Consider the following 12,536-nt stretch of genomic DNA (forward strand, 5'->3'; position numbering starts at 1 on the left):
CCTCTCCCCTCCCCCCTCTCTCCGTGTGTCTCAATTTGTCATGCGTAAAATTCTCTGTTGTTACGGTTTTTGTACATTCTCCCTGAAAAGTAATTTAGTTATTTTTAATTTTTGTTCACCCAGTGTTTAAATTTAGTTTTGCCGCATCTACCTAAAAATTGACTTCAGTGTATTTCAGTTTTGTTGTGCATAAATGTCTTTGTCTTTACGGTATTTATACGTTCTCCCTGTAACATTACTTATTTAATTTTGTTTTTGCACGCCGTCTATTTAAATACACTATTTACATTTCTTCATCTATCGAACACGTTGTGCGTGCGGTCGTGCATACATACGTATGACCGCTACGAGCCACATACAGCCGATAAACCTTTATTACTAACCAATGAGATTTCAACCACGTCACTGAGCGGTGATGCGTTAGGAAAAGCTATCCTAAAGCGGCTGAAGTTTTTTCACTCAAGCTATTTTCTTCTAGAGCTTTATACGCTCAAACGCAGTTTATAAGTTCTGCCTACAAATTGACTTCCTTGTATGTGTGTGTGTGCGTGTGTGTGTGTGTTTGTGTGTTTGTGCGTGTGTAGGAAAAATTGAAAATGGAGATAAACGCTCAATATGTTATTAAATCATTTATATCTTCATATAATCGACATAGGTTTCGAGGAATGCATTCAAAATACATCCGACAGGATGAATAATGATCGGCAATGCCTCAATCTCATCAGGGTGAATATAAACACCAGTGCTCATTAAACAGACATTTTAACAGATATAAGAAACCATAGAAAATATGACGTGTATATATATATATATATATATATATATATATATATATATATATATATATATATATATATATATATTTCTATGTATATATATATATATATATATATATACACATACATACACGTGCACACATACATATACTCACAACACACACATATATACATACGCATACGTTTATAGACGTGTACGACCACGTACATACACACGTACACATACATACACAGACACTCACTTACATAAACACATACACAGATTTGTACACATACTTAATATACATACATACAGAAACAAATACAGATATACATGCATATATATGGGAAGCTAAGTAGTGAAGGGAATGTTGAAATTTGAAAATGCCGTTAAGGAAACATACTTCATAGGATGAGAAAAAAAGAGAAGGTATAGATAAATAGGGAGGAGGAAGGAGTAAACAAAGTTAAAATGGCCTTAAATAATATCAACGATATTAGGCCTTGCAACTGTGGCCCAAGTAAAACCTCTGTACTAAATGGATATTGTAGTATTAAAAATATCGTGTACCACTGCAAGATTACCCCTGGATCCAAGAAATTTCTTTATATTGGATTATCTTCTACGGATTTGAAATCCAGACTGGCGAACCACTTTCTACCTACAAATATAATCGTAAGCGTAATTCCACAGGACTTAACAAACTAATCTTGTACTTTAGAGACCCTAACAAACTTTTTCTTCAGATTGGAAAATTTTATCTTGATCATTCCCCTATGACAAATAGAAATCTTCCTGTCCTCTCTGTACGAAGAGCAATTTTCTATCTTCTTTTCCAAACATAAACTGTTGAACACGTTTACGGAGCGAGTTTACAGCTGTTCACATAGGAAAAAAACACTCTTTCACTTTTTTTAAATAGTATCTACCTCTTACCTGATAATAATTTCTGCAAAATCATCTTTTCTTTATTATTACTTCACATAACCTTTATTCCTCCCTTCATCTTTTCGTTTCATTTTTTATCTATCCAATTTTGCCCGTTCCTCTCCCCCCTCTCTCTGTTTTCTGCTTTCCCCCTCCCTATTTATCTATACCTTCTCTTTTTCTCTCACCCTATGAAGTATATTTCCTTAACGGCATTTTCAAATTTTAGCGTTCCCTTCGCTACTTAGCTTTCCATATATGCATATGCATGTATGACCTTTGATTAATTTTAATCCTTCAGCTATTTAATGCTTTTATGAGCCTGCAATCGCCTATATTAGTGATTCTATTATTATCATTTTTAATTGTTACACTAGATAATAACAGAGTCAATAATATCTTCGCAAAAAGCATACTACAGACGAATTAGATTAATACTGAAAACAGAGCTCAATGCAAAAACAGGATAATAGGTATCAACACTCTAGCCTTCCTATTTATATGCTAGAGCTACAATATTCTTAACTGAACTCTAAATGAACTAATCAAAATAGATAGGAAAACAAGAAAAATAATGGCAAGATTTAGGATGCACCACCTAAAATCTGACATAGAAAGGTTATATATACAACGTATGGAAGGTTGTAGAGGCCTTATACAGCTGGAAAACTATTACAAAATAAGCAACATAGGACTACAGAAATACCTACTTCAGAAGCAAAGAAAACTAATACAAATAGCCACAAAACACGAACGAAACAAAATACTGTTTTCAGTTTTTAAGGAAGCTGAAAAATACAAAAAAGAAGTCATAGTACCTAACAACTATGAAGGAAAAGAAGAAACAACAAAAGTTGTAAAACAACCGAAATCCTAGCTATAACTGGAACAGTAACAGATCATGATAAAACGATGGCAAGAAAAGCCCCTTCGTGGCAAATACTGGGTTAAATTAAACAGAAAAGCAATAGACAAAGCAAGATCCCAACAATGGCTGAGAAGCTCAGGACTCAAAGCAAAGACTGAAGGATTTTTAATTGTAACACAATATCAAAGTCTTCCTACCAGAAATTACTAAAACATGTAATGAAAAGAAATACAAGTAGCTGCAGAATATGTGGAGATAGAGAAGAAACAATAAATCATATTGTCTCTGGCTGCCCAGCCTTAGCTAAGAAGGAATATATTCACAGACACTACAAAGTTGGGATCTACATACACTGGAAGCTGTGTCAACACTATGGAATAATAAAAGAAAAAGATGGTATAGGCACACCTCAGAAAAGGTCACAGAATATTAGAAAGTAACCATACTCTGGGATATGCCAATACACACAGATAGAGAAATCAAAGCCAATAGGCTAGATGTAGTTGTCAGAGATCAATAAAAAATGCTTTCTAATTGATATATCAATACCAACAGATGACAACATTTCTCTAAAAGAAACGGAGAAACTTTCAAAATACAATGAACTGGAAATAGAGGTAACTCGAATGAGGAGCCTAAAAACAGAAACAATTCCTATTATAATAGGCGCATTAGGTATGCCAAAAAATATTCAGACAAATACAAAGCAAAACATCAGAACTAACAAACATATATAGCATACAGAGAATAGCACTACTAGGCACTGCACACATTCTATGTAAAACACTTTCAATACAGTAAAAATAAGAGCATCACAACAAACTGCAGCGCATGCTCAGGGCACATAGAGCTGCACTCGGTAGTGCAGTGAAATCACGTGATAAAAATAAACCTACTGAATAATAATAATAATAATAATAATAATAATAATAATAATAATAATAATAATAATAATATTAAAAAACAAATCTAATCTAATGACATCGGTGGAATGGGATAAAGGAACATGTGGAAGTCTTGAAGGAACCGACCCTTTAACGAAAATAATCACAAAAACGAAATTTTACTGCCATACAAAGCGCATTTTCTCCTATGCACGACATCTCAGTGAAACATGTGCGAGACACACACGCGAAATCAACACCGGAAAGTTTACAAATTATAAAATATAAATGGAACTAAACAGTAAGTACATAAATTGAGTAATTACACATACATTCGAATGTCTACATAATCATATATATATTTTAATACCCATAGAACTACACATACATCCCAATGTTTACACAACCTCGTGAAATTTACTGGACACACATACACGCATACGAAAACAGGTGTCACAAACGAAGCAAAAACAAAAAAAAAAAAGAGACAAAAACAAAAAAAGCAATTTAAAAAATATTTTCGAACGAACACAGAGTGAAGAATTCATGAGTTTAAAAACACCACAAAAAACTATGCCCTTAGACAAATCTATCAGCAAAATAAGATACAGACGAATACAAATCTCTTAGCCTTAAGAAGCTACGTTACGAGCAATGTTTACATGCAGAGAACTCGGAGGCAGTGTTGTCTCAAAAAATTAACCCTAAAGAGACAGATCCATCCCCTAATGTTAACGCCCAAACTCGTCATGCCTCAATGAGAACAAAGCAAAATACAAATCGGTTCTGTCGTCACCCAGAACACCAAGAATCGTGTAGTCGAATGATGAACCAAATTGTACATAAAAAGTCCGCTACTGGTTCATATCTTCTCGAAACACAGGAACTGGAAGTACCCTACAACTGGAATATTCCAACAAATGGCCATCCATTCTCGTCATCAAATAACCAAAAGAAAAGGAATGAAAAATGGTCTAGGGAAGATAATAAAGAAGTTCTTACGGCCTTCTATCATGCCATATATTTTCCCACTAATAAATCTAACACTGTACAAATCTACTTAAACTGGAGACAGAAACACCTTGAAGTAAGACCCTACATGGACAGTTACAAACTTGCCAACATCAGATGAAACATTATGAACAAGAAATTACTAACTGAATTAAAGATTGTCCAAATTAAACAATCAGTAAGGGATAAAAGTAACGAAGTTGCGACTAAAGAAGATACTACAGAGGAAATAATTATAGACCAGCCCAGAGCTGATGAAAATGCAATAAAAATTGAAAGAGTTAATGTAACGGATAAGCAAAGTGAAATACTCTCTGAAACAACCATAAACACTAAGGCAAGTGAAAATCAAATAGATGAAGAAAGTCATACAGAAATCGACGCAACAGAACTATATGATCTAAAAAATCAAATCATGATTGAATGGCTGAAAATTAAAGAAACCAGTATGAATGAACGCGACACTCTCCCCAAAATTCGCAATTCTAACCAAAACCTGAAAATAATTGGTAAAATCTACCTTGCACTTAAGGACATAATTTCAGCTAATGATGTTGATATTACAGATCTCAACCACCTGTACTATGCATCCGCAAAAATCTCAACGGTTCTATGTGGTAAAAAGATTAGAAAACGACAACACTCCCACAAAAAGCATTCTTGGCAAGAGCGCATTCAACACCAAATTGAACTACTTAGATCTGACATAGAATGTTTGAAAAACCTTAAATTTGATAAGAGTATCAAACCTACAAAGACCCAAAAACTAAAGAAAAAATATAATGTGAAAACCATAGTTGACATTGATGCCACCATAGAAACCATCAAGCAAAAGGTATGTGCTAAAGCTGCCCGTATAGCAAGGTATGAAAAGCGCGTTAGATTCTTCAAGGACAACAGCATATTCAAAAACAACTCAAAAGATTTTTACAGGAAGATAGGGGAAATACCAGTTACAGTAAAGCCTGTCCCATCAAAAGAAGTGCTGGAATTTTGGAATAAAATTTGGGCAGAAGAAAAATCACACAATGAAAAGGCCCCTTGGATTGATAGAATATCTACAGACTTAGTCTGCTTAGAAGAGCAAAAGTGGGAGGGTATTAAGGAAGAAGATGTAAGATCTGCTCTCAGGAAGTCAAGCAAATGGAAGTCTCCTGGAAAGGATAAAATTCCTAGCTTCTGGTTGAATGCCTTCTCAGAGAACCATGAATTGCTAACAAAACTTTACAACGTTTTGCAACAACCTAGTATGATTCCCTCTTGGTTAGTTAATGGTGTAACATTCCAACCTTTCAAAAAATGAATAAAATTGAACCAAAAAATCATAGACCGATAACTTGCTTAACAGCAATGTATAAAATATTAACATCTGTCTTAACTGAATATACCTTTAGTTTTTTAATAGAAAGTTGCATATTTCCTAATGAGCAAAAAGGATGTAAACGTGGATCTTATGGTTGTAAAGATCAGCTACTCATCAATAAGATGATCTTGAAGATTGTCACAAATGACATAAAAACTTGTCGATAGCCTGGATAGAGTATAGAAAGCTTTTGATAGTCTGCCACATAGCTGGATTAAGAATGTCTGGAAAAGTATAAAATATCACCTACTCTACGAAACATCTTGTCTGTAAGTATGAGATCATGGAGAACAATACTGACTTGAACAGTTGGGTTCTTGGGAACAGTATCAGAAGGCATCAAGAGGAATATACAGGAATTTGGAATAGAGTGCCCAGTAGAACTGTTACAAATAGTTTGCCTCCTTGGCACGGCTAGAATAATCAGGGAAGTATTAGATAGCTGAAAAGAGCGAATAGCATGGCACCGTACGCTACGCATGCAAGACTCCAGGAGCTCCAACCAAACTTGTGATAAAAAGGTCCTTGTTGTGACTTAACAAACTGTACAAACCCCCGGTAGACACAATATCTTCCATCAACAACATCACGATATTGTATACTGTGCGACGTCTATAATATTGATAAAAAGATGGTATAGGCACATCTCAGAAAAGGTAACAGAAAACAAACGAGAAAGCAATCGTACTCTAGCATATGCCAATATACACAGATAGAAAAATCAAGGCTAATAAAAAATGATGTCTTCTAATCGGTGTATCAATACCAACAGATGACAACGTCTCTCTAAAAGAAACGGAGAAACTTTCAAAATACAAAGATCTGGAAATAGAAGTAACTCGAATGTGGAGTCTAAAAACAGAAACATTACCTATCATAGTAAGCGCATTAGGCATGATAAAAAATATTCAGACAAATACATAACAGAAACACGAGGACTAACAAGCTTATATAACATACAGAAAATAGCACTACTAGGCACTGCACATATCCTACGTAAAACGCTTTCAATACAGTAAAAATAAGAGCATCACAACAAACCGCCCAAGGCACACAGAGCTGCGCTCGTTGGTGCAGTGAAAGCACGTGATAAAAATATGACTACAGAATAATGATAATAATAATAATAATAATAATAATAATAATAATAATAATAATGATGATGATGATGATGATGATGATGATGATGAGGATGATGATGATGATGATGATGATGAGGATGAGGATGATGATGATGATGATGATGATGATGATGATGATAATGATGATGATGATAATAATAATAATAATAATAATAATAATAATAATAATAATAATAATAATAGTAACAACAACAGCAACAAGCCCGCTCTTCTATTTAGCGCCGAAGCGACATCAATAGCTAAACCAACAGCCGTAATTCTGCCATCATTTGTTGTCTAAAGAAATCAGGGGAAACAATATTAAGACCTCTAGATCTTATAGTAATAATACAATTATATTAGTAATAGGCAAACTATAGTAGTGAACAAGTTAATAATAAGACAGGGGTTATGGTAGTAATAGTGAAATTATAATAGTGAAGAAGTAAATAATTACCCTGATTGATAATTACCCAGGATGATTAACAAGTGGTGTTGTGAAACTATCGAATCGTCGGCGACTAAACTTGCAACTCCACTAAGCTTGCTTGGTGAAGAGTTTGGATTTTCGACACCCTGCAGGATTAAAAACAAAACCCGGCAAAGGGCAGAGGAACTCAGAAGAGTCAATGGCCATTCTGAAAATGGGTTGACGGAACTCGTGAGCCTTGGTTGGCAGTCTGTCTAGGAGAAGGAACACTGATTTAAAACTGGGATAGATAGGACTCCTTAGTCACAATGGTGACAACCTGTCAGTGTCCAACGGCTCCATGCTTGGGATGAAGACGAATGAACCGCGAATCGGGACTTAATTCCAGAGCAATATTTGGATGAAGATCCGGGACCAACTGATGCTCACCTATCTCCTAGTGAGAATCATGATCACGGACCCCAACACATAGAAATTGGAAGGGAACAGGCCCAACTTATGGGTAGTAAGAGCTCTGCAGTTTTGGTTGACAATATTTCTAGAGATGATGTCTTGATAAAAATACCGGTTGGTGGCTAACTTTAAAACACAAACCTCATTGTTGAGTGAAAATATCTAATATAAGTGAAAATGTCTAATATAAATGTATCAAATAACGGTGTTAATGATGCTGGAACCGAAAATAGAAGCCTTTCATCCGGCAGGTGCCCTGTGGTTGAGCAGCGCAAGCCCGGTCGTCATCCAGAGACTGCTTGTGCACAAAGCCAGAGGCAAAGAAGGTGGACTAAGGAAGCAAACCGAAAGGGAATTGAATGCTGGATCAGGAGTGAACCCAGTAGAAGGGGATTCCGACAACAAATGAAAGCAAAATGGAATGAAATAAAACTCTTCGAAATAAGTGAGCAACGGTAGCCGACCAGGCAATAGCAATAAGAACAAAAGGGTAGTTAACAGACAGAAATTGAAGAGAACAAAAGGAAATTAGAAAATAGAAACAGATACATTGCCCAGCAAGAACAGAGAAATGAATGGCAGCAGTGAAGGCGTAGAGCAAAGTGTAAATGTAAACGCATTCTCAGCAAATGAAGCAGAAGTAATAGGAAGAGCTGTAGCACAAGAATACGATGATGACCGAGAAGATATAGTGAGGATGCTGTGCCGACATATTAGAGAAGACCAAGATCAAGCACCCACCAATCTGAAGTACATTGATCGACGCAAGCTCAAAGTTGAAATCGAACAGATAGATTCTGTCCTTAAGCTATTTCAGACGAGAAATATAACTGAAACTAACAAGATTATTTGGGCTGCAGCTATAGTTGCTGCAGACAGAGTCGGATACAAAAGAAGAGAACAAACAGAACGTAAAGAATTTGTGAGAAACAAACAAGGTTAAAAAGACATTTAGGACAAGTTGATAGATTGAATAGAAGCGAATTTCAGAACGAGAGCATAAGAATAATGCTGGAAAGAGCACATAGAATAAAGGATAAAGGTTATGATGTGATATTGGAAGGATTGAAACAAAATGTAGTAGCAACCAAAGAAAAACTGGGAAGATATGACAATAGAACTAAACAATTCAGGCAAAACAGATTGTTTGAAGCAAACCAGAAGAAACTGTTTCAGGAACTAAATGGGCAATTGCACGTAACAATAATTCCAGATGCAGAGGAAAGCAGGGCATTCTAGAGAGGTATCTAGGACCAACTTGTAGAGCTTAATGATGAAGCGGAGTGGCTGCATGAAATCAAAGATAGGTTAAGAAATATAGAAGGCCAAGAAGACAAAGATAACTACAGAAATGATAAGAAAGCAGTTTAAAAAATTCCCAAATTGGAAGAGCCCAGTACCGGATAGGGTCCAAGGTTATTGGATGAAGGAGCTGAGAGGGCTCCATGAAAGGATAGCGCAACAACTAGATGAATGCTTGCAGAAAGGCGAAGTACCCAACTGGATGACAAAAGGGAAGACATTGTTGTATGCCAAGGATCCTGAAAAGGAAAGTGTTGTATCCAACTTTAGATCAATAATATGCCTTCTGCTAATGTGAAAACTAATGTTAGGTGCGTTGGCTGGTGAACTTATAGGTATCTGGAAACAGTGGGCTGCAACTTATTGAACAGAAAGGGTGTCGAAAGAGGGGCCGGGGAACGAAGGATCAGCGCTTAATTGATAATCTAACTATCAGGAAGTGCAAGAGAAGACACACAAACCTGAACATATCATGGGTTGACTATCGTATATCATACGATATGATACCACACTCCTGGATAATAAAAACAATGGAGATGTATGGAGTAGCAGAAAATAGGAGAAGCCTCATATGGAATAGCATGAAATGCTGGAGAACGGAATTAGCAGCAGTGAATCAAGTATTAGGAGAGGTGAAAATCAAGAGAGGTGTCTTCCAGGGGTGTCTTTGCTGATCTTCGCGTTGGGAATGATCTCCTCGAGTGAAATACAACAGAAAATGAAGTTGGAAAGAGGTAAGGGAAAAACTGAACCACTTGCTATTGATGGACGACCTGAAGCTATTCACAAAAACTGAGGCAGAACTGGACAGCCTAGTCCAGTCTGTGCAGATTTTCTCCAGTGATATTAAGATGGAGTTTGGATTGTCAAAATGTGCTACGATTGTGATGAGACGAGGAAAACTTTTCAGAGCAGAAGGTATATGGTTGCCAAGTGGTGAAATGATGAAGGCAATTAAATCTCAACCTCAATTCAGTAATAAATTCCTGGGAATACTTGAGGCAGATGGAATCAAACAGAATGACATGTAGGAAAAGACAAAAAGAGAGTACCTGCGGCAAGTGAGAAAAAATGCTTCAAAGCAAAATGTCAGAAACATAATTTCGGCATTAAACTCGCACGCAGTCGCAGTTGTTCGGTATGGTGCTGAAATCCTGAAGTGGAAAGAGGAGGAACTAAAGCACAGGAAATCAAGAAAGCTTCTAACGATGCTTGGTGCCCATCAACCACGTGCGGACACTGATCGCTTATACATAAAGAGAGCAAATGGAGGAAGAGGACTGATAAGTGTGGAAGACTACGTGCGTATCGAACTCAAGAGCTTAATAAAATACCTAAGGAAACCTTGCTAATGACAGTTAGGAACGAAGGCATATTGAAAGCAGAGAAAAAAGGAAAACAAAGGAAGAAGTGCAAAAAGGACATGAAGAAGAATTACACAAGAAAGGACTACACAATCAATTCCATGCAGCCACAGCAGAAGTTGCTGGAAAAATAGGTGGGATTGGCTGATGAAAGGAACACTAAAAAAAGAGACCAAGCGTACTATACTAGCTGCGCAAACTGGAGGGTCAATCTTAGGAATGAGCAAGTGTCTCCGCTGTGCCACATCTGCAATAAAGTGGATGAAACCATTGCCCACATCACGAACGAATGCTATGCGCTTGCCCCAAACAATTACAAGTCGTGGCTGCACGATCACGTAGCGAAAGTGTTACATTGGAAACTGTGTGAAAAGTGGGTGCTAGAGAGAGGCAAATCGTGGTATGAGCACAAACTGCAGAGAGTGACGCGGTTGGAGACTAGCAAAACCCGGTAAGATTTTCCAATCCAAACAGATCAGGCCTTAGAGCATGACAGACCGGACCTAGTGGTGGTGGACAAGATGCACCACCTATGTTATGTAGTTGATGTAGCATGCCCCTTTGACCCACGAATAGTCAATGAAGAAGGTGAAAAGGTAGATAAATACAACCCTCTTAAATACGAAATAGCCCGTCTATGGAAAATGAAGAAGGAGAAGATAGTGCAGATTATTACTGGGTCCTTGGGAACAGAAACAGAAGGCATCAAGGGAATATAAAGTAAGTTGGAATAGAGTGCCCAGTAGAACTGTTACAAAAAGGTTTGCCTCCTTGGCATGGCCAGAATAATCAGGAAAATATCAGATAACTGAAAAGAATGGATAGCATGGTGCCGTAGGCTGCAGGTAGCAATCCCGCTACGCATGCAAGACTCCAGGAGCTCCAACAAAATCTGTGATAAAAAGAAATAATAATAATAATAATGATAACAACAACAACAACAACAACAACAACAGCAATAATAATAATAATAATAATAATAATAATAATAATAATAATAATAATCATAATAATGATAATTTCTACTATTGGCACTAGGCCTGAAATTTTTGGGGAGAGGGCTAGTCGATTACACCGATCCCAGTGCGTTACATTATTGACCCCGAAAGGATGAAAGGCAGTTTTTTCGGATGGTGCACACCCGTCATCTTGTACAGTCGACTGACCGAACGAATCAGCAATTATAACTCTTGTTTATCTCATAATATAACAAACCTTGTAATATCTAAATTAATACTGTGATAAATGCAATACTTGTTTCTTTTTACATAATAATTCTCTGCAGAGAGAAACTCAAGAACAATCTGATTCGAGTTTCGGCTCTCTGGTGTTTTCATCAGAACCTACGTACACCTAATTCTTCCCATGGAAAGAATACTTTATAATGTTACCTAATATGGTAGTACTAGTGAATTAGAAAATTAATTTTAGCGTTAATGCATTTACTGGTAGCCACTTCAAAATGTTTGCTAATTTGTCTTCTAAACATGCACCAACCTTATCCATAACACACACACAGATAGAATGATGGGAATAAGATTTTAGTAAACTAGAAATATACTAAAATCCTTGAGGATGAGATTGGAAAATGGTGGGTTTGAAGCTCCCAACTATGTGGTAAAAAGTAAAGTAACGTCATCTGCCAGCGAAACATTTTGTTTCCATTACTGTATGCACACACAACCACAATTAATACACATGCACTAAGAAAAAGAAGATGAAATAGGAAAGGTCTGGATACATTTCAGTTTAAACAGCTAGGTTTGGGTACGTTACTGTCTATAAGTAGAGAGGGAGACATCAAACTTTTAACCTAACCAATCATAAAATAAACAAAAGCAATACCGTAACAACCTCTAACGCATCAATGAATACTCAAGCGTAATAAATATTACACATACATACAATAATAATTTCGATCCTCAGGAGATTATATATGCATGTACACACACCCCCATGAATGCGTGAGTTAGTGTGTATGTATATGCATATATGTATGTATTTATAAATATTTATAAACACTATATATATATATATATATATATATATATATATAT

The 12,536-nt window shown here is 36.3% G+C and overlaps 1 pseudogene; it reads right to left on the reverse strand.

Annotated features, from left to right (window-relative positions):
- Positions 1-12,536, reverse strand: part of LOC106881739 (histone-lysine N-methyltransferase SETMAR-like) — a 100,430-nt pseudogene that overhangs the window by 74,171 nt on the left and 13,723 nt on the right.

Source organism: Octopus bimaculoides, chromosome 1, assembly GCF_001194135.2.
Source record: "Octopus bimaculoides isolate UCB-OBI-ISO-001 chromosome 1, ASM119413v2, whole genome shotgun sequence".
NCBI lineage: Eukaryota > Metazoa > Mollusca > Cephalopoda > Octopoda > Octopodidae > Octopus > Octopus bimaculoides.